Source organism: Ambystoma mexicanum, chromosome 12, assembly GCF_040938575.1.
Source record: "Ambystoma mexicanum isolate Mex_15411 chromosome 12, UKY_AmexF1_1, whole genome shotgun sequence".
NCBI classification, from domain to species: Eukaryota; Metazoa; Chordata; class Amphibia; order Caudata; family Ambystomatidae; genus Ambystoma; species Ambystoma mexicanum.
In genome coordinates, this window is record NC_090936.1 from 1,094,093,870 (window position 1) to 1,094,121,844 (window position 27,975).

At 46.8% G+C, this 27,975-nt stretch overlaps 1 protein-coding gene and 1 long non-coding RNA gene across 3 annotated transcripts in view; one reads left to right on the top strand and one right to left on the bottom strand.

The window, feature by feature from the left end:
* Positions 1 to 27,975, bottom strand: part of ASB13 (ankyrin repeat and SOCS box containing 13) — a 321,247-nt gene that overhangs the window by 174,744 nt on the left and 118,528 nt on the right. The window lies entirely within an intron of this gene.
* LOC138513099 (uncharacterized) overlaps positions 1 to 27,975 on the top strand; it is a 53,828-nt gene that overhangs the window by 70 nt on the left and 25,783 nt on the right. Inside the window, exon 2 of the long non-coding RNA XR_011281702.1 lies at positions 205 to 257. This is a non-coding gene — a long non-coding RNA (uncharacterized lncRNA). The remainder of the gene's footprint in view (positions 1 to 204; positions 258 to 27,975) is intronic.

Genomic DNA, 27,975 nt, shown 5'->3' on the forward strand with positions numbered 1-27,975 from the left:
TTGTGCTACGACCCTTAGGGTTGCAAGAATGAGTGAAGCGCCAGCAAGACAGCGCTAGGCAGAAGCATTCTGAAGGAAACGCTCACTTTCAGGTTCGGTTTTTTGTTTTCCCTTGTATGTGCCTGCGGCTATATCTGGATGATTGATGATTTACCTGCATTGGGGGCGATCGCATATCAACAACAATTGTTCTCTTGATTTCAGATTTGGAAACCAAGCACTTTGTAGTTACGTCGCAACAGCGCAAACCCTACAAGGTATGATGTCCACATTAATATATGCCCTGCAATCAATTAATCAACTTCTATTATACGTACTCAATAAGCAACTCCTCAGAATAATGATTAGTTCACGTTCATGAGTTGTTCCTCTATTTAAATTTCTTATAGGCATGCAACTTCATTGGTAAAGTACAAATTAATACCTATGGTAAGTGACCGGGCACTTTAACTTTATCTTTAACAGAACAGATATAGATGGTACTTATCCATTTAAAGTAACTGGACTGGAAGTTCTTGCCAACTCACAGTGTTATCTTCATAATTCTATTTTAAGGTCCGGTACTTGAACAGGAAATCACTTTGAGGTAAATACAAAATGCACTAATCCCCACGGTGCGTGGTCCGTGTAGTGCACCGCTCATCATGCTATTTAAGTAACCATTTTTGGGCATCTCAACAATAGCATCACACTAATTGGTGTTTGTTTTCTCTTCTCTCTATATATATCTCTTTCTGTAATATAAAAATTGTGTTTGTTGAAAGTCATTGGGCCTCATTACACGGACGGCGGTGGACCAAGGTGCTATGAGCACCTTGGTCCATGCCGGTAAAATACCGGCACCGCCTTGGAGGAAAGGGAAATTACCGCCCTATTCCAAGGTTGGTGGGGCGGTAATTCCCCCTTCCCCCATTGCCCTTTCCCATTCCCATTTTTGCCCCATAGGGCATAATGGGAATGGGGAAGGTGCTAATTACGGCAATGCAAATTGCGGTACTGTAATTAGCTCCCTGGTCCCTTTGCGGGTTGGTTTTTAACGCCTGCAAAAAGCAGGCGTTAAAGTCTCCAACCCGCTAAGGGACCTCGTAGTAAGGCGGTAAGGGTTAACGGTCACCGGTAGGTACCATTAACGGTGACCGTTAACCCTTACCGCCGTCTGTGTAATGAGGCCCATTGTACTTTATTGGAATTGTTTATATGATATACTTACCATATCTATGGTTACAACCCATCATGCAATGTCATTTGATGTATGTGTATATGAAACCCTGTCTCTCACTTTTGTCACCTCTTGGTTTTGTACCAACTTGCTTTATTATTTTTGAATTTATGTTGTAATAATGAACCACACATGTTTATTTTGCAAATCAGCCTTTGAGAAAGAGTTTTGGTTGCTCCAAACATGTCAGGCTGACCTCTTCAAGAATAAATATTTCTGCAACCATGCAGTAATCCATATGTCTGTGGCACAGTGTGATTGAGCAATCTTTAAATTGATCAACCACTGTAAGGGAACCTCCTTTCAGAGGGAAGAAGAATGTGGTTTGATGGAGACAGAAAGTCTGTTCTTGCCACAAACTTCAAGGGAGACCTACGCTTTGATCAGGTGCCACAAAGAGCTCGATTGACCAGAGAGACATTTTGATCCTCAACAGACAGGAAGATGGGTGGGACGTAGAAGTACATGTTGTCACCCCTTACCTTTCCTGTTGCAAAGCACTCTGGTTATGACCTCACGCATAACAGAAGATTGTTGGTGGGGACCCATGGACCCACAGACACGATTCTTGGCCCCCAAAGCCACTGTGTAGGCCAGCCTGCAGCCGTCCATCCAGCCTTGCTTGCCGAACTGCCTGCCGCCTGATATCCGCAGCTGGGTCCCGTCTTGAACTCTGTTGCAGGAGCTGCAAAGCATCCTGGAACCGACTCAATGCTGTCGAGCATCAGGATCATCTCAAGCACCAGGTACATTGTGGTTCTGACCACCTGGTCCTTCTCCGAAAGCCCCTAGTGACATTTACGACCCCTTGTTCCATTGGTGCTAAAACCAAATAGCCTTGAGCAGTTAAGACTGATTGCTTTACTAACTACCCCCTGTCAGTATCCAGAGAGTATCCCTTTCCTTCGTAAAACTGTCTGTCCTCTCTGTTCCTTTAAAGGGTGGGTTGTATTTTGTAGTGTACTAGAACTGTCTGTTGTAATAATAATAAAGTAGATATTTTTATACAACCTTGACTGGACAGTCCCTTTTATCATTGTGCAATAATTGTATTTTCGCTGTGTTGCAACTAACCAACGATCCACGACCTCGCAGAGATAAGCCTGCCATTCTGTCCACGTTACCAAAATTGGACAAGAAGGTTTATAATTGACTTGTGTTTCCAATCTGTTTGGATCCCTTCTAGTGTGCTAGCTCATTGATGGTTTAGAAACCGATAATCATCCCTGGACCACTGGTGCCCCGTAAGTTGATTCGTCACAGGTCTCTTGGTCAGAGGAAGGAACATTTGGGTGCGTTTTGGTTGGTGAGTGATGGCTCATGCTTTGAAACAACTGGTGGCTTCCATAAATAGTTTCTTTTGCTCGCCCTGCAAAAATCTCTCAAAGCAGTCTCACCCACTACACTAGCTAGATGGGTGAACCTATGTATGAAAGAAGCAGGAATAGATACAGCTTCTTTCAATGAGCATTCTTTCCGGGGTGCGATGGCCTCTAAAGCCTTTGGGCTTGGAGGCCATCGAGAATACATCCCAAAAGCTGTAGATTGGTCGAATGAATCAATGTTTAAAGATATGTTTTTTTTAACTGATTGAACCAGTAGCCTCATTGCATAATACGAGCCTACGGTCTGGACACAGAATACAGATTTTCCATACTAACGTAAAGTAATGCAATGCCAAGGAGAGGCAGCGAGCGACAGGACAAAGCACTAAATCAGTACAGTCAAAGCAGCGATTGCCCGCCCAAGGACTGACAAAGGTTTATTCTCTGTGCTTTTCTTGAGGAATCCTGGGGTATCTTGCAAGGGGAGTAAGGGTTTGATGCTGGAACTGAATGATCCGTCCCTACACTTGCCTGTGCAGCTGAAGCGTGCCAGCTCCCTGATATGCGTGAACGAGTCCCACTGTAGGGGGAAAATTCCTTATCATTCACCCTGCATTTAAATATGTATAGAATGTAGCAATGTAACCAAAATATCTAACCTAACGACTAGGTGCAACGCTAAAGCATGAAATGTTTTGAGGCCCTTATCTGCTGCTCAAACAGCAATGAAAGAATAAAAAAACATTAAGAAGAAGCCAGTTAAAGAGCCTCAGAAGACAGGATTGGCAGAGAAGGTTATGTGGTACAGCATTTAAGTTTGACCTACAGAAAAAGACTATTCTTACTGAAGTTGTAGTTTTGTTTTTTCTTGTTCATACTGTTAATGTACTTTGCTGCTCCAGAAGTAAAGAGCAGAGCTCAGCATAATAATGAAGATTACCCCTGCTAACTGCACAGGCAGTATTAATTCTATTAAAGACTAGGAGGCGAGCATTATGCTTCAACTTCTTTAATTTACTACTCCTCAGCAGTTTCAACAAACCAATAAAACCAATAACAAACACTGAAAAATGTCTCAACAGACTTTTCTTCTTTTGGAACTGCAATCCCCATAGTCTCTGTAGTCCATCTCACCCCATGCTCAGCTATGACCACTTCCTGCCCATGAGCTCCTCCTCTCTTTTACTCGCTCTGAAATGTCACTTCTTTAACTCCACACTAAATCCTGCCAACTGAGCGAAGACTTGAACCACTCCAAACCGAATGCCGATCCTCCTCGACTCCAGGCAACTACCGCTGTTAGCCTCCTAATTCAATTGTTCTTCTGCTCTTTCCCTAGGAATAACACAAAAGCAGAAATTCAGGGTGGTGCCCACGTATTGCTACTATCATATACACTGTTATCACTTAGAATATGTCAATACTTATACACAAAACATAGCTTGGTTGGGAGGTTTAATGCTCGCCTCCTAGTCTTTAATAGAATGAATACTCCCTGCGCAGTTAGCAGGGGTAATCTTCATTCTATGACAAGACTGGAGGCGAGCATTATGCTTGTTCAAAGCTCCCCAGTACTGTTACCGCTAAACTCTCGGTTGGTTTAAAGTAAAACACTTTAAATGTACGTTCACTAGCCCAATCTGCCGCCAGCATAATCTCCCTCAGAGATACTCCAGTCGTGAACGCCTTAGAGGCCATTGCTCCCCGCACTGAATGTGCTCCATACCTACTCAGATCTATATCTGCCGCTTGCATAACCTCTTTAACCCATCTGGCTATGGTGGCTGTAGCTACTGCTTGGTATGGCTTCCTGCGCGCTATGAGCAGGTGCGTGGTGCTGGCAGCTCTATACTCTTCCGTCCTGGATTCATACTCTTTGATGCAACTCGCTATGCACCTTTTGACCTTGTTCGGAAAGTATGGATGGTGGTCTGAAGAGGTCCCTGTCTTGGTCCTCCTGACAATCATGAAGGTGACTCCTTCCGGCCCAAAGGATCTCCTATTGATCTCTAGTGCCTTGACGTCCGATACGCACTTACAAGATAACAGGCATAACAGCATTGCCAGCTTACCTGACAGCTGCTTAAGGAACAGGTACTTATTTATCGGCCAGCTTTCTAAGAGCCTGAGTACTGCTGTCACGTCTCACATTGTACTATACCTGGGCTCCAGAGGGACCCTAAATCTCGCTCCTCGAAGGAGCCATACGACCGCTGGGTGCTCACTTGCTGGCACGCCTTCAATCGGCAGATGCCCAGCTGAAATCGCTGATCTATACACTCCTATTGTGCGGAAAGCTCTTCCGTCTTGCAACAACTGCGCTAGGAAGTTCAGGATCACAACTACAGGCGCTGAAACGGGATGAAAACTTCTCCCTCTACACCAGCTCGTCCATTTGGCCCAAGCCGCATCGTAGCTCCTTCTAGTAGAAGGGGCCCAGGACTCCGCAATGAGCTCTGCAGCTTGTGTCGAAATGCCTGGCAGAGCCCAGCGTCTCCTGATATCCTGCACGCGATGAGCGGGAGTGTCCCTCTCACTCTCAGAGGATGATATGACCCAACTGGGTCCGTGAGTAGTTGCTCTCCTTCCAGGAGTATTCCCGGCTGGTCTACCAGAACCTCCATTAGTGTTGGGAACCATACTTGTGACTTCCACAGTGGTGCAATTAACAGTAGTTCTGCTCCCTCTCTCCGACATTTCGCTAGAACTCTGTTCAGCATCATGAAGGGGGAAAATGCGTAATGCGGACCGCCTGTCCATTCCTGTAGAAAGGCTTCTGTCCCCTGTGCACCCAGGTCTACCCTCCAACTGAAGTAGTTGGCTGTCTGTGCGTTGAGTCGGGAGGCGAAGAGGTCTATGTGTAAAGGACCCCATTTCCGATCCAGAGTCTGAAAGACTGTCGGATTCAGTCTCCAATCGCTGGAGTCTGTGAGGTAGCGCGAATTCCAGTCCGCTACCACGTTCAGCTCTCCTGGCAGATACTCTGCCGTCACTGACGTCTCCGACTGGAGACAAACATGCCAAAAGTCTTTCGCTAGCTCGGCTAGCATCCTGGATTTCGTGCCGCCCAGCTGATTTATGTAAACGGACAGCTGAGATGTTGTCCATTTCAACAGCACGCACGACTTCATCTTGCCTTTCGTGAAGGCTTTGATTGCGAACGACCCTGCTAGAAGCTCCAGACAGTTTATGTGCAGACAGAGCTCTTCTTCGCTCCACTTACCTCCTGTCTGTAGGTCTCTGCATCGCACTCCCCAGCCCAGGCGACTGGCATCGGACTCTATGACCAGGTCCGGTTGATCTCCGAAAATGGCTCACCCATTCCAGGCGTCCATATTCTTCAACCACCATTCCAGTTCCGTTATGGACTCTGGATCCAAAGGTACTGACTGATGATATTTCATGCCTTGCTGCAAGTGCCTTATCTTTAGTCTTTGCAGTGCTCGGTAGTGTAGGGGCCCTGGGAATATGGCTTGAATGGAGGCTGCTAACAGTCCCACTATCCTTGCTAGTACCCTGAGGGAAACTACTTGCTTCTGCAGATATCCCCGAATCTCTCTCTTGATGTCTCGTATCTTTCGAGCTGGGAGCTCTAGTGTGGCTTTCCTGGTGTCCAGGATGAACCCCAGGAAATCCAATCTCTGTGCTGGGGTGGTGCCTGACTTTTCCACATTTAGCAGGAACCCTAGAGACTCGAGTAACTCTTGCACCCATCTCGTCTGATAAATCAGCGTTTCTCGGTCCTCGGCTAGTAGGAGCATATCATCCCGGTATATGATCAGCCTTATGCCTTTCTCCCAGATCGCTGCTGTTACTGTCTTCATCAGCTTGGTGAAGGCCCATGGAGCTGATGCAAGCCTGAAGGGCATCGTCCTGAATTGCCAGTATTGCTTCTTCCAGCAAGAAGCTAGGAATGTCCTGTATTCTTTCGAGACTGGGACAGTCAGGTATGCATCCTTTAGGTCTAGCCTCTTCAACCAGTCTCTCTCCCGGAGAGAGTCCGGGCGAACCTTCTCCTTCCTGTGGACAAGGAACATATTGCTCACGAAACTGGGAGTATGTAGGCATCTCTCTATGGCTCTTTTCTGGATGAGCTGTGCTAGCTCGTGGTCCAGGCAGGTCTGCTCTGAGCCTGCTAGATGCTGCTGATGTGGTCTGCGCTCTTGGACTGGTGGCTCTATGAATTCTAATTGCAGTCCTCTTACGGTTTGCAATATCCAGGCATCGCTGGAAAGCGCGCGCTGGTTTTCCCAAAATAAGCCAGTTCTCCCTCCCACCGGAGGGTAATTAATTATTCTCACCTTGTGTGAAATCTTGGCCGCGACCGGCTCCTCTTCCGTGGCGTCCTCTCGGGAAACGACCTCTGGTCGGGAAGAAGGAGTCTTGCTGGCGGTTCTCCCAGTATTGTGCTCTGGGATTAGGGGCCCTTCTGCCTCCTTGCACTCAACCAGCCGCCCGACCCCTGTGGTGACCGTCCCCGCCAAAAACTCTGCTGGGGAAAATCTTTCGGATTGAGGCCTGGGCCTTCTCCAATGACGTATAGGTACCGACGAATCGGCCCATCTCTTTCCCAAATGTTTTGCCGAAGAGGAGGCCTTGCGCTGCTTCTCCTGCCTCGTACGACGCTAGGTCGCTTAGTTTAGGGTCTATTTCGAGCAGTAAGACCCTTCTCCTCTCCGATGCGATTGCGCAATTTGCGCTTCCCAGCAGACATACGGCTCTTTGTGCCCAGTTTGCTTGGGCGTCAGGGTCCACTTCTTCTCCCGTATCTAACGCTCTCTCCACGAGATCCATGATCTTTGCCAGTGGTCCCGCTAGATCCAGCACTTTTTCCTGGCAACTCTTCCAGGACCTGTCAATCCCTTTCTGCGGGTCTTTATTAGTTTTGGACACAAACGTAAGCATCTTTGGGTCCAGTTCGGGGGCCTCGGCTACTTTGCCTGGGAGGTCTGGTCTTGGGCACTCTGCTTGGAGGCGCTGTCTCACCTCATTGTTGAGAGCTTTTCTTAACCTTATGGTCATATACTGCGCAACTCTGGGGGATGGTTGCCAGTTCTATGACCTTGGATTCCGGATGCTGTCTGGGTCAAACATGTCCTCCTGGCCCTCCTCGAGGTGTTTTCCTTTACGGGTTCTCTTACCCCCGCTGGGCCTAGCCCAGTCGTCTTCCACAGTCTCCTCACCATCGTGCGAGGACTGTTCACCTTCCACCGGCTCCTCTTCCGAGCCTGGGTCCTCTTCTCCTTTTATTTCTTCCCCAGGAGTGGGGGTCGTGAGGCTCTGCACTGCCTGATGCTGCAAATATGCTTCTCTGAGCTTAGCGAAAGCGACAACCTCTGGGGCCTTTTCTTTTTCCCCTTCCAAAGGGCCCTGGGGTTCGCAAGAGGCTTTCCTCTTTCAGGCTTTAGTACTCCCTGTAGACCCTGCATCAGAGGGTTCTTTGGGCGTGCGCTCTGTCCTTATGGTGCTATCTTTGGGCTGGTGTAGGATTGCTTCCAGTGTTTCCAGCCTATCCTGCAGGGGTTTCACCCCTTGAGCCACAGCCTCTACTAGTGAACTTCCCAGCACCTCCTTGAAGTTGGCTGCTATGTCCAGCGACGGTTACTCCTCACTCCATTCAAATTCAGACATTCTGGGAGGGTGCAGTGTGCCTGGTATACCTGATATAGGTGTCTGAGCACGCCCAAATCACTAGCTTGGCTTTTAGTGAGAGTTCAGACTCTGCCCTGTATTCTTCTATACCAGGGGTGCACAACTGATTTTGACAGAGGGCCGAAAGTACCTTACATGAGGGCTATAGTGGGCCGAAAAGTAAATGTGGGCGGGGCGGTAGGCGGGGCGTGGCAGGAGGCTTTTTAAACCCCCAATTTGTACTAAACACATGGAAAAAGAATGTTCTTGAGGGGTAACGATTTTTATTTGCATTTCAAACTTACATTTTGTACTACACATTTTCCATTGTAATAATTTATTTCTATTTAGTTATTGTATCTCGCCTGTTTAATTAACTTATATATATTTTATTGACCCTAGATTGGACATGCCGTTATTTTGGACTGCTACAGTTTGCTATTTGGGTTGCCCAAGAGGAGTATGGCCTTCGTTGAGTCAGGTTTCCTCAAAAAGCCAAAGATGAACATCTCCTAACTGTGCCTGTTTTAGCTTTATTATTGAGTTCACTTTTGGAGTGCAACACTATGCCCCATGGCCCCCTCACCCCCAACCAAACACTATGCCCCATGTCCCTCACCCCCAACCAAACACTATGCCCCATGGCCCCCTCACACCCAACCAAAAACTATGACCCATGGCCTCCTCACACCCAACCAAACACAATGCCCTATGGCCCCCTCACCCCCAACCAAACACTATGCCCCATGGCCCCCTCACACCCAACCAAACACTATGACCCATGGCCTCCTCACACCCAACCAAACACTATGCCCTATGGCCCCCTCACCCACAACCAAACACTATGCCCCATGTCCCTCACCCCTAACCAAACACAATGCCACATGGCCCCCTCACCCCCAACCAAACACTATGCCCCATGGCCCCCTCACACCCTACCAAACACTATGCCCCATGGCACCCTCACCCCCAACCAAACACTATGCCCCATGGCCTCCTCACCCCCAACCAAACCCCCCACCCCATGGCCCCCTCACCCCCAACCAAACCCCCCACCCCCCAAATCAGCACACACAAACCAGCACCAATACAGACCCGAACCCCCACCCCCCAACTCAGCACACACACAAACATGCACCCATAAAGACCCGAACCCCCCACCCCCCAACTTAAAACCCCCCACCCCCTAACTCAGCACACACACTCTCAAGCATACACCCATACAGACCCGAACCCCCCACCCCCAACTCAGCACACACACAAACATGCACCCATAAAGACCCGAACCCCCCAACCCCCCAACTGCAAACCCCCCACCCCCAACTCAGCACACACACTCTCAAGCATGCACCCATACAGACCCGAACCCCCACCCCCCAACTCAGCACACACACAAACATGCACCCATACAGACCCGAACCCCCCACCCCCCCAAATCAGCACACTCTCAAACAAGCATCCATACAGACCCGAACCCCCACCCCCCAACTCAGCACACACACAAACATGCACCCATAAAGACCCAAACCCCCCACCCCCCCAACTGCAAACCCCCCACCCCCAACTCAGCACACACACTCTCAAGCATGCACCCATACAGACCCGAACCCCCACCCCCCAACTCAGCACACACACAAACATGCACCCATACAGACCCAAACCCCCCACTCCCCAAAATCAGCACACTCTCAAACAAGCACCCATACAGACCCGAACCCCCACCCCCCAACTCAGCACACACACAAACATGCATCCATAAAGACCCGAACCCCCAACTCCAAACCCCCCACCCCCAACTCAGCACACACACTCTCAAGCATGCACCCATACAGACCCGAACCCCCCAACTCAGCACACACACAAACATGCACCCATACAGACCCGAACCCGCCACCCCCCCAACTCAGCACACACACAAACATGCACCCATAAAGACCCAAACCCCCCACCCCTCCCAACTCCAAACCCCCCACCCCCCAACTCTGCACACACACTCTCAAGCATGCACCCATACAGACCCGAACCCCCCACCTCCCAACTCAGCACACAAAAAACATTCAAATCAAAGCATTCATACACATCCGACAACCCCCCCACCCCCGCATCTCAACATACACACAAAAAACATTCAAATCCAAACATTCATACACATCCGAAACCCCCCACTGCATCTCAACATACACACAAAAAACATTAAAATCCAAACATTCATACACATCCGACACCCTCCCACCCCCGCATCTCAACATACACACAAAATGCATTCAAATCAAAACATTCATACACATCCGACACCCCCTCCACCCCCGCATCTCAACATACACACAAAATACATTCAAATCCAAACATTCATACTCATCCGACACACCCCCCTACCCCTGCATCTCAACATACACACAAAATACATTCAAATCCAAACATTCATACACATCCGACACCCCCTCCACCCCCGCATCTCAACATACACACAAAATACATTCAAAACCAAACATTCATACACATCCGACACACCCCCCCACCCCTGCATCTCAACATACACACAAAATACATTCAAATCCAAACATTCACACACATCCGACACACCCCCGCATCTCAACATACACACAAAATACATTCAAATCCAAACATTCATACACATCCGACACCCCCCCACCCCCGCATCTCAACATACACACAAAATACATTCAACTCCAAACATTCATACACATCCGACACACCCCCCAACCCCGCATCTCAACATACACACAAAATACATTCAAATCCAAACATTCATACACATCCGACACACCCCCCTCACCCCCCCCATCACAACATACACACAGAAACATAAAGCAAAACAAACCCGAAACACAAACACAACAGACCACTTACCGGAGACGTGCTGGAAGGCAGGCAAGTGGCAGGTAAGCTGGAACGCTGGAATCGTACTACGGCTGGCGTGGTCCAAGGCTGAAATGCCTTCCGGCATCAAGCCTTATGGACCACGCCAGCCGTAGTGCTGGCCCTCCATTGGTGCAGCACACACGCATTACGTGGCTCGTAGGAGCGACGTGGTGCGTGTGTGTGCTGAGCCAATGAGGGCCAGTGTTTTGTCTTTGTGCCTCGCGGGCCGGACAAAAGAGCATGGCGGGCCGCAACTGGCCTGCTGGCCATATGTTGTGCACCCATGCTCTATACAGTATTTCAATTTAACCAGATAAATATATATATATATATATATTTTAATTTTTTTTTTTTTTCGTTCTCTTATATGTGGCTGCACCGGACTGTTGTAGAAATGCCTGTGATGGGCTTATTTGCTTGCTCGCCCTGGGAAGGGGCTTGGGAGAGGTCTTTTGTGCTCCTCTCTGTGTGCTTGGAGAGCTTCTGCTCTGAATCCGCTTTACAGCGTGTAGCTGCGCTTCAATCCCACACACGCGAGATCCGCGTAATGTTGTGATATGAATTTCACTAGATTAGATACTGCTACGGTCGCTACGAGTACTGATGTAGCTGTAATTATTACCGCCGGGCCCGGGATCCTTGTGTCTCTCGCTCCGCATTACAGGGATAATGCGACGTGGAGTTCATGCGCCCGGAGGACCTCGGCGCTCTCTGTGGGGAAAACTCCGGCTCCCACGGGCGCCGGGCTAAGCCCCTGAAGTGCCGGTTATACGGCACAGGGCCAATGCACTGCGGGAGCTCGGATCCATTTGAATTGGTGCTGGAACCTCCAGCGACACAGCCGCGCGCGGTGAATAACGACATATGTACCTGGTATTATGCGCTCAACGATCTTCTATCTAACATATATGTGCAAACATCTTCAACTTTGTCTAGACTGACTCACGTACGTTCACATGTCTGACTATACCAAATGCTTCCATAATCACGCATAATAACGCTTACAGCTATTAAATCTAATCTACTTCATATGCCATATAGGAGATAGCTTAAATGGTACTTATCTGCTTGAAGAGCAGTAAAAGAAGAGGAGGAGCTCAGGGGCAGGAAGTGGTCATAGCTGAGCATGTAGTAAGATGGACTACAGAGACTATGGGGATTGTAGTTCCAAAAGAAGAACAGTCTGTTGAGACATTTTTCAGTGTTTGTTATTGGTTTTATTGGTTTGTTGAAACTGCTGAGGAGTAGTAAATTAAAGAAGTTGAAGCATAATGCTCGCCTCCAGTCTTGTCATAGAATTTGCCTCCATGTCTTTAACAGAATCATGACTTTACTTTCCGTTAGTGTGGAAAATCTGCATTGTAGAGTTCTGTATTATTCTGCAGGGCACAACGTTATACTGTAGAACATAATGCAGTTTACTAGAGTCACAAGACCTGTACTACAGTTTCTATGAGAAATGACTGCAGTTTTCCCAAAATTATACTAGAACACCGTTATTGTCCATTTTTAGTTTTTGCCAATTTTATTTGTATTTATCCACATATATTGTTTATACAGAAACAAAATATTGTGCATCTTGTATTTACCTGCATTTATTTGAATGAAAAAATGTAGTTACTAAACAAAAACAGACATAAATGGACTTTATCTTTATCAAATTAATGGGCCTCATTACGAATTTGACGGTAAATCGGTTATACATCTGGCGATTTACCAGCAAAACCATTTAAAATTACTGCCACTTGGGATTACACGTGGGAGTACAGTGGTGTAAATCCCTATATTTGCATGCCATAGGATAGATTTCTGCTATATTTATCGCAAACAGTAATTCTGCTGATCATTGGAGGTAAAGGCAGTGCTTTCCTAGAGTTGTATCCTCCTCTTTACCTTCACACTCAGAATTTGGAGATGCAGTGAAATCAGGTTTAGGGTGGTTGACCCCATTGAAGTTAATAGAAATGGATGCATTTGTTACTGTTGACAAGGGTTTTCCTCGGTGGGCTAGTACAATGAAGTCTATGGAAAACAAGTTGGGAGGGTAAAGATGTTTTCAAAGTGGGTGAAGCACATACTGTAGAATATATAATTATACTAGAGGATAACGTCAACACTCCCCATTTAAGCAGGAGACTTGTGATTCTTCTTTTAAAAATGTTGCTTTTTTAAAAACGTTTTCCGGCCTAAAATAATTCGAACACCATGGCAAACCAATAGAAACATTCAAATCTCCTGCTGTTGGTGGAACTCATGTTAGCACAGACATGGGGGATTGTATTGTTGCCAGGAATTTTTTAATGGGTTAATCCCAGCAAGATTGTGTATATATATATATACAATCCGACGAAGCCCGGAAGGGTGAAACGCGTAATTGTTTGTTCTCTCCCGAAACTGCCTTTCCACCGTGTTTCTAAAGCAAAATAAAGGACGTATGACGGAGATCCTCTTTTGCGTCTGGTGCATTTCTATTGTGGGAGAAGAGTGCCGCCTAAAAAGCTTGGATCAGCTTTTTCTTTTTTGTTTTTCTTTTCTCGATATATATATATATATATATATATATATTCACTCACAAAAAACGTTGTTAAAGGGACGTTATGGTTAAGTTGCACTAGTAAAAACCTATGCAATTCAATGGATAAACATTCTTACAGGGACGTTATGGTTACAGGTAAAACCGAAGAACACCAGAAAATTCGCCAGTTATGGTAAACTAAGAAATTCTAACTTGCGCCACAACTGTGCACTACTAACACTAACACCCATGACATGAAAGATGACATCACAAAAGTACTACATTGGCACAAGTTGTAAAAAGGCACAAATACACTTCTTCGCAATGTACCGCGCTTTCTCCATTTCCGGACCAAATGGAAAATAGCGCAGCGACATGGGTGTCTGCGTAGTGGCATAAAAATGTATGCAAGAGATCGCAAACAGACGCATGACCTGGCCAAGGGCCTCCCTCAGCGCAAACAGCACTAGAAATTGTGTTACATGGTCTGCAATTTTCCATCCACAATGAAGAACAATAATATGGTCGTGATCGCGCGTCACCAAAGTGTCACACAGACAAATCAAAATCAATCTCTTCATTGTAGGTACAAATCCACATAATACAATCCACAATGACCTGCCACTACACACTGTCTTCCATTCACTGTCAATCAATGTATTTACAACTCCCCCACAAAGCATACGCTGTGGCTCATGCAACATACACCCTCTGCATTTCGCTCGACAAATACACCGTGTACCACAGTCTGTGCGTGCCATTCACACCCAGAAACCTTATTTTCCAATCCCGTGTCCTCCACAGGCCCAATGCTATGGCCGCCATCTGCAAAAGGGGCGTATGCCACACGTACAACCCTGCAACTGCCGCAATGTCCGTGGACGTTTCGAACTGTGCATGCGCAGGAGTGGGGGAATATATTTCACCCGGGGTAGGGGACCTCGTCAGTAGTGCAGGCTCTGAAAAGAGTCTTTTTTTGTTATTTTTTTTAAAGGTGCTTCCTTAAAAACACAATTTTGTGCAATTTTTTATAAGTATTTTTCTGTTTTGTACTTCAGCTCACATGCTTACTGTAAGGTCTTCAGTGCAGCCTATATATTGGAAAACAAAATATGATTGTCACTGGTCGACAAAGAAATTCCATTAGCATTGAAAAGGTGTACATATCAAGACCCAATGTTGTCGTTATCACAGGAGAACATTCCAATAGCACTCAAGAAGTCGCACATGCTTCGGTTGATTAGAACCCTTCCGACCTCTGGCTGGTGACAACACTCATTGGAATAGTCCCATACGATTCGTGGTGGGATACATGAGAAAAGCACCTTGGCAATGGGAAAAATGTGCTTCACTGCATTCATCAACTTCTTGAGTTGACGGTACACACGGGAACAAGACATGGAACCCAAATGGAACGCTCCATAATGCACAACCACAGCATACACAGTTGTGAAAGTGCCCCCCCATCGGCATTCTCCAAGGAGACCGCCGAAATTGCGCACATCGCCACAACACCACAAAGCGTCCACTGCTTCCAAGTCGAAATCACAATGAAAGCCTTTTTCGACAGCATTGTCGAACAGATCTTCCACAAACTCATCACTGACTACCAACATAATGCGTCTGTCCATCTCTGCCTGCCACCCTCACTGCACACAGTAATGGGACAAAATGTTGCCGCCCTTTCTTATGAGGCACACCCCGAGCACCTGACTGAAAAATCCCACAGTCCCATTTCCATTGGACAGCTTGATGAGAAAAGCACAATGTGGCACGTGTGCTTTCCCAAAAATCGCTACGGCCGCGCCCCAACAATGCAGGAGTAGTCGTCCTTCCCTTTCCACTACTGTTGCTCCACCACTACCTCATTCGCTACTATTCAATAGTGACACACGCATCCACCAATCGCATCAAATACGCCATCATGTAACCATGTCACTCCTGTACAACGCTTCCCTTGTACCGTTACACATTCACACTGCAAGTGTCGTGCCTTTCCAAAGCACGTCCCCTACAAAGTTCTGTAAAAGTATGCACGATTTCCCCATCCGCATACATCCACATGCCCACCAACAATGTGGCACGTGTAATCTTGACAGTATGACCGAATCTGCTACCTTTTCTTGATATTGAGGGGTGGAGGTGGGGGGTTTTAGGGGGCGGTGAAACTATTTCAAGCAAGGTAAGGGATTGGATCTTCCAGTGTGGGTGTGAAAATGTTTTTTTTGTCTGTTTTTTTGTTACGTGCTTGGGAGCAACTTTACTTTTTTTTCTCTTTATAACCTGTTTGTTTGCCTCTTTTACCAAATTATGCTCAATGCTTCTTGCACAGTGTAAAAGAAAATGGCATTGCCAATGTTGCTCAAATAAATGCCATTTCTACGAAACCACTGGATATTTTGCGACCTTATGATCTCATAGTTGGTGGTGAACATCCCACCAGTCTGCATAAATTTGCACATTCTTTTGTTTACAACACACCTTCCGACCTGTGGCTGTGGACAAATTACGCCGGCATGGTTCCATACTCCTCGTGGTGTTATGCATGAATAGACGACCTTGGCAGTACGAAAAATCTGTATCACTGAGTTCAGCAACCACTTCAGGGAACGGATTAAATGTCCACACGACATGTAAACCAAATGTAGACATCCATAGTGCACCATGACAAAATCAACGTTTGTGACGGAGGCCACATAGCTGCAAAGGCGAACCATTCCGTCGAAACTGCAAGCATACTGACAGCCCCGGAGAGCGTCCACTCCGTCCAACCTGAAATTACTAGCAACGCCGCTTTGCACACAACACCTGTGCAAATAGCGCACAAAGCTATCACCTTTGACCATGCACCCAATAGTCTGGGCCTTCAACACACCCACTGCAACGTAATTGTCAGCATGCCACCAACTACCACAATCCACATACACACCACTGCCACCAGCACTCCTACCCAACCTGTGCACTGCAATGGAGCCATGCAGGGAAAAATGCAACAGTTAAGATAATCTACAAACAAAGCACTGTCTCTGCAGCCCTATGCACTTTCGTTCACATACTATAATCTTATCCACTTCCATTCACAAACTATTGTGTCACTCCGCACATAATGTTCACAACATTGGCCCTACTCCAACCACTGTGCACGCACCACCCTCTACCTAATGCAGAGTGAAACATGCATTGCTCCAGTGGGTGTGCTGAAGCCCGACTCTTGAGTGCATGGCCTACGGCCTTTGGCCATGCACCCAATAGTCTAGTCCTTCAACACACCCACTGCTACGTAATGCACGCATGCATGCCTCCATGTGCCCTACTACTGCAATCCACCCACATAGCAGAGCCACCCGCGCTCCCACCCAACCTATGTCATGTGCAATTCACTCCCCTTCTCAAAATCATCTGCCACCACAGCCATACTTACCCACATTCCGTGACCAAAAAGATGTTGGAGATTTTACGTTTTAAAAAGAAATTTGCAACAATGACATCACAGGAAAATACAAAACATACACTGTTGGCACCATTGAAGCATTCTAAAATGTACAACCCATTAACCAGCGCAACATGAAATGATGTTCAAATGTTACACATGTACATTTCTGCATGGTAAGTTAACACCAAATTAAATTACCTAACTTTGCAGAAGGTAATCACACAGAGCTGGAGGGCCACCTTACTTTAGAAGCAGCCTGGCCAATACATATGTATTGCTGCAGTGCAACTTCACCACTGAATGACATGGAGACTGCTACCCCCCTCAGTCTGATAGGCAGATACTTTGTGATGGTGGTACGCTCTGCCACTTGCCTTCACTGGTGGTTCACCTAAAGGGGGCATGTACCTGTCAGGTCAGTGGATTCGTCTGAGTCCAATCAATGTAATCACCTACCAGGCCACTGTACGGACAGACTACTTAATGTGTTCAATGCTTTGTCCTGCTACCTGCCGTAGAGTCACATAAAGCACCTACCACTGTAAAAAGCAGTACTATCTGTCACCCAAATCTGTAGGTGGTAGCACTGCTTAAAAAGCAGTAGCCTACTGCCTAAATCTGTAGGTTTGGCAACCCACCAGGGAAACAGGTCACCGCAAACAGGTAGCTGCACAAGCTATTGTCCCTTTACGACAGCTGCCTCCATTCAACACACAAGGCAGTCGCCTGTCGACGTACCCGCCAATTGGCGCTATATGCACAAATACTGCAGACACACCTCTGTCTTCTTCCACCTCATTACATATGTCACATAAACCACTTCTCACTCCCCCACCCTTTCCATCTCTTCTAACCGTCAACACATAGCGTACGGTATATTTTCCAGTCCATTTCGGCGCTGCACTGTCCTCCGATACACCATTGTGCAGTTCCCAAAAACTTTGACGCACAGCATGCTTCCCTCCAGCCAACCACCAGCCGTATCCAATGTTCGCCGACAGCACAGCGTACCGCAGGCCAATGACACTTCGCTCTGCGGAGCGAACAGGGAAATGGGTCAGCGGAGCAGATTCAAATATCACTAATTTTTGGGTATGTACATTTCAGTCCTTTGCAACAAAACTACTGGTCTGATTTCCACCACACACACAAAAGCACGCTTTCTGACCCAAGCCCCCGCTCCTGCCGCAAATGTGATGCAAATCTGTCCAGCCGTTCGGGCTGTAGATGTGCGCAAAATGTTTGCCCATTCAGGCTATGGAAAAAAAAAAGAATTGGCACCCCCCCATAACATTTCCCCCCTGCACGAAACCTCACCCAACTTGGCGAAATAATTCAGAGCCGGCCATATACTTTTTTTGCAATGCTTGGTGAGGATTCCTCCAGGGGGAGCAAAGTTATAAGCCGCCGAAAAAGTGCTCTTCCTATGTGTTTAGCAACTATATAATTTAACCTGGTTTATATATATATAATCTCTCACCTCTGTGTCTTTAATAGAATTATGACTTTCTGGAACAAATGTGTAGAAAATCTGAATTCTATGTCAAGACCGGAGGCTCGGGTTATGCTTTCTCTCTTTACTTTTAACTCGCGCAGCATTGGAAATCTATTACAACTCATATAAAAATAACATACACATTAAAACTACATTTCCCATAGAAGTAGCTTTTTTGTGTTTAGTCCATTTTTGATATGTCCAACAAAAACACGTGACATTTTCTAACCAATCCTGTCAACCATAGTCCATTATCTTCCTTTACAATCCGGTGTTCTTCCTCTTTCTTTGCTGCTTGGGCAGCCAGTTAAGTGCTTTTAAATTTCTTTACAAAAATGCCTAATGTATGATTAAGGATTACATAATGAATGCATAAATAGCATGGCGCGGCTAGGCAGCGCGACTGCAGCGTGTAAGAGCTTGGCAATGCGTATCCGCAGTCCGTAAGGAAAACATACATACTTTGACAACGTTCGCGACAGGGCTGTTGGCTCCGGCGAGCACAATGTCTCCTTTTTCTCAACGGGGACACTGCGGTCAGAGAAGTGATTCTGAGCGCAGTGGGACCTATTAAGGTACCGGCGCTCAGTGATCATATCCGGATCGTGGGATAGAGCAAGGGCAATTAACGCTCACATATAGAAGTTAATTTAGATCCTTAACAGGCACAATGCCCGCTCATCAGCGTACCGGAGTAACACCGGCAAACAAACTGACAGAACCGGAGTAATACTGGCACACAAGCTGAAAGAAGCAAACAGCAATTCGAATCGGAGTGCCACCTGGTGGCCAATAATATCAGGCAAGAAAGTCAGTAGCTAACAAATTAAGAGTGCTACGCACAAAAACTGGCACAGACCCACGACAAACTGTTAAAAAATAAAGTAACCCAGGCCCACATAAGCTGCAGATTTCAGACAGTTAAAGGCCCAAGAACCCTGCATAGACCCACTAGCATTACAAAAAAGGTTGTATATATATATTGTTCGTTTTACAAATGTTCGAATTACAATTGACCTTTTCACAATTGACCGAATTGTGAAGGTCAATTGTAAAATATATGTGGGGGGAAACCCCCCACAACCCCCCACCCAACGCCAAACCCCCCCAAAACCCCTATATATATATGGTCAATTGTGAAAAGGTCAATTGTGACCCTTTAAATTCGGTCAATTGTTCATTCGAACAATTGTAAACGAACAATTTGGGTAATACCACAAAAAATGCACAGCTCCAGTGAAAAGTATGAGGAACCCCATACTAGCAGGCAATGGACAGTGTCCAACAAAGGCCAAGCAGAACAGTGTATACTGGGCAGAGGTATGGGGTCACTACCCCAAGGTAGGAGCTTGGTGGAGGACCTTATTAGTTTCTCCCAAGGGATGTAAGCCCTGAGGGTTGAAGCCCTGCAGAGTCACAGAGAGGTATAAGGGGGAAGAAAGAAGGCCCAAAAGGCCTGCAGCTGCCGAACCCCGCAAGAAGACAGGTGGTGAGAAAAGAGTGAGGTCATGGGTGAGGAGAGGCAAGGGATGCATAGAAGACGAGTCCTATTCAGAGGGCGTGGAGGAGGAAGAGTGGGACGAGACGTCTAAGGACAGCTCAGAAGAACAAAATATATCATCCCCGAAGCCTCCTAACAAGCATAAGGCTGCCAAGAAAAGTAATAGACAAAGGGAGGAGGAAGAGCTGAGCTATCAAGGTATTCGACCCAGACTCTCTTATCCATCCAACGTTGGCAGAGTAGGAGCCCTCCGCCAAGATCGCCAATTATACAAAGAAGAGAATTCGTAACACACTGTCAAAAGAGGCCAGGAACAAGTTACGGCCAAAATTCCCCAGGCCTCAAGTGCAAGAGGGCCTGGCGGAAATGGCAGAAATTGACGAAAAGATGCTATCCTTTATGGGTCTCTACGGCAAAGACATAAAGAAAGGGATAGATAGGGGGGGCGCTGTTTGCGTGCAACGCTAATGGCCGCCTGAGAGGAGAGTTCCGGCCCGATAATCATCTGTTTTCATAATTAATCCTTCTGGGGCCACCTACGCGCCTGCAGGCACTGGCGGACGACAGGGCAGGACCCGCTGTACCAACTGGTCAAAAATCATTCATAATTGGATCATTCATCCTGAGATATCCCTCGCGGAACCTGCGCCGGCAATGCAGCGAGCCCTCCCCCGGATCGCAGCTCCACGGCCAATCCATGCCAGCCCGAGGACGGGATTCCAAGCGTGGGCCGAGTGGAGGATGGGCTGTGCTGTGCGCCTCAGATCCGAAGGACCTGCCGTGACACGGCGAAAAAGACCTGTGGCGGGCACTGCGCACACCCTGCTGCCTGCTCGACAGTGCATCACTGTTGCAGCCTGGGGTGCGCGCGGGAGGCTCCGGCTCTCCAGGCCACGCTCGCCGGACTCTTGAGTGCAACCCGACGCGGCGGATACCCTTCTAGCGGCCCCCTCGGGCCACGCAATCAGCCGCCTGTACCACTGCAAGGGCGCGCTTAATCTTTACCTGGACTGGCCGAGGAACGGTGCCCCGCGACCTGGGCGGATCCTGCGGCGGCGGTGTATGCCAGTTGGGTCCCGCGTGTTGTGGCCTGTGGTGAGAGCCTGCATCGCGGCTCCTTCATAGCACATCCATACGTTACCCGATTCACTGGCAACCTGCCCGGAGCGACCTACCTGGGCCCGTGCCCCTAACGGACACACTTTGTGAGCCCCGGACACAAAGCTGAGTTGGCGGTGGGGTGGTGTGGGATACGGGAGTGCCCAGACAATGACAGTACCCGGCTCATACACCCGTGACACACCGGCCTCCCGCTCCTGGCTGATCCCGCTTCCACAACGATACTGTGCATGGTCGCAGGCTGGGAGCCAGACGGCTTGAAGGTATTTGGCAATCTAATTGGATTAACCACAGGTGACACCATACATCGCATATGAAGGCCGTATAAACCCTGGTTTTGGCCACAGAGTCCTCCTGGCCCCGCACCCATTTGTGCCGCGCCGGGCTGGCTGAGTACACATTGACATTTCTGCTGGCACAGGACACTATACACATCAACCCAGGGTCGTCTCTGCCACAGATAACTGGTCAACCCCGTTGGGGTAACATCGGAGTACTGACTTTAACAACCTGCGGCTCTTGCGCAGGCACCACATCCTGTCACGCGGTTGCACTACCACGGGACCAACCCCAGCAAAGCCCTCGCACTCCCATTTTATTGAGGCTGCGCCACACAGAGCCAACTTAGTCGTCAGGAAAGTTCACGCTAAGCAACCACTAAGACACTGCTCTTTAATCAAGGCTACTGGACATTATAATTGTATAGAGCGGAGGACGTTGGAGGACACAACCCACTCGATTCATTACATGGGCCGCTGCGACAAGAAAGGGACAGCCCTAAGAAAACCGGCCCAATGGATTCCTTTGCCAGCTCCCAACCGCATGGCTCCACCACATCACCTCCCGGACCGGAGGCCACCTCACCTGAGCCCCTGATGGACGAGAGAGTAGACAAGTTGATGTCGATGGTCCAGAATGGCTTTCTTATTTATTTATTTATTTATTTATTTATTTATTTGTAAAGCGCTGAAAGCCTGCGGGCATCAGAGCGCTGACAAGGAGACAGGACAACGAATAGTGAAAAACAGGTCACAGTGTGAATTGACAGATTTCCACATGAACGATTTGGCCTGTTTCGCAGAGTTAATTGAAAAGTAATGTTTTCAATTTTTTCCGGAAGAGAGTGTAGTTGGACTCGAGCTTCAGTGAGGTAGGAAGTTCGTTCCATTTTTTTATGCTTAGAGTCGGAAAGGCTTTACCAAGTCCGTGCTACTTTTTTTTGTGGTGGTTTGCAGTTGGCCTGTATTAGAGGATCTGAGCAGCCTTGTCGGCGCATACCACTTGAAATGTCTCTTGAGGTAAGCTGGTGCATTGCCATATAAGCAACGGTGAACCATAGTGAGAGACTTAAACGTAATTCTTTCTTTCATAGCCAACCAATGGAGGGCCTTCCTTTCGCCGGTGATGTGTTCCCTCCAAGTTCTTCCTGTGATGGTCCTGATGGCGTTATTTTGAATTATTTGGCATTTCTTCACGCAGTTGCTATTAGCTCCTAAGAGTAGGGCATTACCATAATCCAATCTGGATAGTATTGTAGCTCTAGCAATGGTCGTGCTATTTTTTTGGTCTAGCAGTGGTCTGATTTTTTTCAGTAGTATTTGGTGATATTGACAATTTTTCTTTAGGTGAGCTGTATGTGCTTCAGCACCTAATGTAGTTTGAAGATATACTCCTAGAGTCTTCACCTTTCCTGAAATCGGAATAGGGGTGTGTTTAATGGAGAATGAAGAGTAGAGTTGGCTCAATTTTTTTCTGGCCTGTGTAGAACCGAATATCATGAGCTCGGTCTTAGAGCCGTTTAAACACATCCAATTTTCTTTCATCCAGCATTCTATGATGTTGTATAAAGATGAGAGTGTCACAGTCCTTGTTATTATCCCCACTGAGTTCGAAGACTAGCTGGGTATCATCAGCAAAGTTCGTAAAGAAAATACCCATTTGGGAGAGCATGGGACAAAGGCAGTGCATATAAAGGTTGAAAAGAAGAGGGGAGAAACTGGCCCCTTGTGGAACGCCACAATCCACCGGTTTGGTGTTAGATGTTTTATTTCCCCAGACAATCCTAGATTGCCTGTTTTGAAGGAATGAAGCTATCCATTCGGTTGCCCCTGGTGAGCAATTTCCTTGCGGTCAACAGTAAACTAGACGATATTGGAGCGACGATCAGCTCCCTGAAGGCAAGAGTCGATAAAGAAAGCGCACGCACCACTGAGGCTGAAAACAGGATTAGCGCCAATGAGGACTCAATAACGCAACATAGCCGAGACATTGCCCAACTGAAGGGCGACCTGCAGCAAACCCTAAATAAATGTGAGGATCTCGAATCCCGGTCCAGAAGGAACAATATCCGTCTGGTTGGTGTGGCCGAATCCTTTGGCAAGGGGTCAATGGAACGCCAAGTGGAAACTCTCCTGAAATCCCTTCTGGGCCCAGACTCATTTTTGGACCATTTCCTTGGGGAGCACGCTCATCATACCCTTGCTCCCCTCCCAGACCCGGGGCACCACCCCAGACGATTATTGCCCGCCTTCTCAACTATAGAGACAGAGACGCTATCCTGAGAATCTCCAGGGAGAAGGGCTCCTTATTCTACGAGAACAGCAGAATACAAATATATCCTGATTTCTCAACCATTGTTCAAACGTTAAGAAGATCCTATGAGCCAGTCAAAAAACAACTGAGATTACGTCAGATTCCCTATGCGCTCGTCTTCCCGGCCAAGATGAGGATCCAACACGGGGGACGGGCGCATTTCTTTGAGAATCCTACAGAAGCCATGTCATATGTTGAGGCCTCTATTCCGCTTCCCCCCAGTGACCGACCGGTGAACCGGAGCGTACCACCTCGGCCGGTTGACGAACCAGAGGACCACGCTGGCTGATAGCCCTTAGTCCACACCACACTGTCACACAGTTTTCCCATTGTCCCTTTCTTCTTGTTGTTACTTAAAGAAAAACCGGTGGGCAGCGAGGTGGCCCCAATTGCCACACGTCTCAAGTAGGGCCGTGAGACCCCCTTGATGAATGGCCACGTGAGTACAGCTCCCACCCCCAGGAGACTTCCCAAGTTATGGTTAAGGGGATACATCATCGGGTTGGGGTTGATGATGCGGGTGGGGGCTGGAGGGGTAATCAAGATACGATCCATCCTGGCACTCCGCCAGGTCTGTTTGGGGAAGTTAAAATGTTAAAGTTAGTGAGCTGCTTTGTGGCGGAACGCCCGCACTACTTGAGACAATGGCACTGCGACAGGCGAATGGTTATTCTGAGGCGCAACTATGACACAGGCTAATAGAGGCTTAAACTTCAGGCTGCTCTCTTGGAACATCCGCGGGCTTAACAACCCAGTTAAGGCACGGAAAATCGCGGCGTACATTGTACGCCACAATCCCCATATCCTGTTCATACAAGAAACACATGCATTGGGGAATGTCAACACCAATTTCCTGCCAGGGTGGGGCCCTCACAGATATTATACGGAATACTCAGCACAATCTAGAGGAGTGTTGACACTCATAGATCCCAAGCTAGGTTTCAGATTTCACTCCAGTAAGATCGACCCACAAGGTAGATATGTGCTGGTGCAGGGGGAGCTGGCAGGGCGCCAGATAATTTTGATAAATACTTACGGACCCAATATAGACGACCCACAATTTTATTGCAATGTGTTAGATATGCTGTCTGTATCTGGGGAGGCGCAAATAATCTTGGGTGGGGATTTCAACATGATACTTGATCTATCCCTGGACCGCTCCTCAGCCGCCCCTAGGTCCTCATCCAACGCTGCACTGGTTGTGACACAACTGATGGAACAGACTGACATGATAGATGCTGTAAGAGGATTCAATTCAGCACTACAGCCAAGTCAACGCCTAGTCTAGAATACTGAATGAAAACCCTTATTGATATATCTTTATGTCCAGTTCATGCGTTCTGGATGACTGCCCCTATATAACACCCCTCTCTCAGAATCCCCCTGACCCCACTGAGCCAAGAAGTAGATCTGTTTTGCAAGTTAAAAGGTTTATTTGATAATTTAAACAATAGATATATATATCACACTTTATAATAAATTAATAATTGAATATCACACTTAATCTGAGATGATCAAGATTAACAACGGAGAATCTGGCACTAGCACACTTCTTGATAATCACTAAGGAGTTGACATGAAATGGATAAGATAGCAACAATACTTTTATGGTTTCAAATGGATGCAATGTGGAATGAAATGCAGTAAAGAAAATAACTTGATAGGATTCAGCAAAGACAATGTAATCACTTTCTTGTACAATTCACCCCCCCCCTTTTATGCAATGCAAGGAAATGCAAGGAAAGCACACAGTTCTCAGAAATGCAATCAAATGTGATTCAGTTCACCCCAGCAACTTAGACTACAGAAGTTGAAAACACAGGCAAAATGCTTTTATATGTGCTGGAAATGAAGAAAAAAATATACTAAAATGCGTTTAATTCCCTCGAGGAGGTTCAGGGTGAGTGAAATCAAGTTAATATTAGTCCAGGCTCACTTTAGCAAGGATCTGGGAGTAATTGGTAGGTTAAACGAATTTTTGGCAAATGAAAGGCAAGCAGCAACAGATTTTTACACGTGGAGAAATTTGCAAATCGCGGCAAAATGTCAAATCGCGGCTAAATTTGCAAATGCGCCGGGCGCTATTACAGAAGAACTACAAGGGCTATCAATATCGTTTTGGGGTCCTATGAAAGCCTAGGATCTCAGCTTCCAGATGAAAGTTACTGCAAGTCTCTAGCACAAACGGTCACGGAGATATGAGCGATTAAATAAAGGTCGTTTTTCAGATTTTAAATTTTAAAGTTAAAAAAGACAAGTGCAGCTTGCAACTAGAAAATGACAAGTGACAGCTTTACAAATGACAGGTGACAGTTAGGAGGCAGTTCTACTTAGATTAAAATAGCTTGGATTATATTATTTTAACTAAGAGATTGGTTCTGCACAGTTTTCTATGTACTCACACTATATTCTTGAGTTAAATGGGCCTCGCCACGGATCTGGTCAGGTTTTCTTCACTCGCCCTGGACGGTCTCTGCGCACAGCGTCTGGGTCAGCTCTACTCTGCTGGTCTGGTTTGGGTCTCTAGTTCTGGATAGATTGAAGTCTCTAGTTTGGCTCTCTGTAGGTTTGATGGAGGTAAAGTATGGATTTTCCCGGCAGAGCTTCCAGCTGCAAATGGATTTGAAGGTCCCTATCTGTCCTGTCTGTCTGCTTTTATGTGTTTAGAATGTGGGTGTGTTCTAGCATCACTGACCCTACCTCTCTCTCAGCTTCTAATTGGTCAAACTTCCATTTCTCATTTGATTGGGGGAGCTAAATTGTGTCAGAGTGATGTCATTTTACAGCCTGCAGAAAGTCCACTCCTCCTGTCAACTTACACACAAATCTAGATTTGAACCAAATACATATTTGCAGATGTACATATTGTTTTAAAATTACACGCACCCCTCACATATCACAGGAGGTATCTCCTGTTCAAACTCTGCTCTTCCTGGGAGCTTGCATTCAGAAATGGCAATATTTTGCACTTTTTAACTGGTTTGCAATTCCGGACATTACCCCAAATTTACACACATGTGCGCAAGGAGTATGGACATTAATTGATGAAGTGTCAGATTTTTCACATGCACACATTTTGAGTAATATCCTCTTTTCCGCTAAAACCCCCCTGAACATGCCACCGGTTCGAAAAACCTCTTAAAATGTGGGCAGAAAAATCACAAGAATTATGGTATCATTTAAATAATTTTCACAAGTCCGTACTATGAGTTATTCATCTTTTTCTAAAACCATATTCTGGCTATAGAGGTGTGTCTTTTCAGGTCACATGGTACAGAAACCAGTCTTTCCAGTTTCTGCCAAGCTCAGAGACCCTGCCACTCCCAGCTTCTGCCAAGAGGAAGCTGTTTTACGACATCTGCAATGAAACATTTGCCTGAGTCAGGACAGGGCTTTGTTCAGAGCTCCTGTATTCTGTGGGGCTCCCCTTAATTCAATTATCAGAGAGATGGCATATCCTTAGTGTGGCCAGCAAAAGGCAGATAGGCCTGGGAACACAGCTGTGACTCAAGTTTCACTCCTGATGGGGGTGGCTGGTGGGCAGAATCCAGTTCCTTAAGCCAAGTTTCAGATAAAATGTCACTTTTTGTTCCCCAGTTTCTGCATTCAAATAAAACTAAACATTTTTACATATGCAGCTAGAATGCTGATTCTAAGTTTAAAACTATGACATTTAAACAATTGAAACCTATGTGACACACAAAAGTAGGTCACTCAGTCAATTTAAACATTTAGATTTTTTAGTGTCTTTCAGTCCAAATTTACTTAAACTGCTGAAATCCACAGCTCAGCCAGTCTTGTTATAAACCTTCAAGTCACTTCAGAATATAACTTTACATTGGATCCACCTCTTAGAATGTCTTTCTTTGGCATGTTTTGGGTTCATTTATTCAGTTTTCTACAAAATCTGGTGGTTTTAAAACGCCGGCTTTTGGATAGTGGTGAGTACTGGTACTGCACCCCTTTTTGGGATTTAAGAAAATGAATTCCCAACAGTTATGGGTTTGCTTTTGGCAATCAGCATTGCCACTCCCAATGGTTTCAGACTACTGTGTGGGTAGTCCAATGGTGGTTTTAGGCAGTGTCCTTCTGTGCCCATAACATCGGCAAAAATGAGTGGCAGCCTATTCTTCATGCATTTCCCTGTGCATTTTCTGGGAAGCTCTGGCCATCATGATGTTTTCATGTCAGTACTGCACAGTTTTGAGGTAGGGCTCGGTTGCATGGGTAAATACATCCCACAAGCCCCCCTTCTTGCGGTG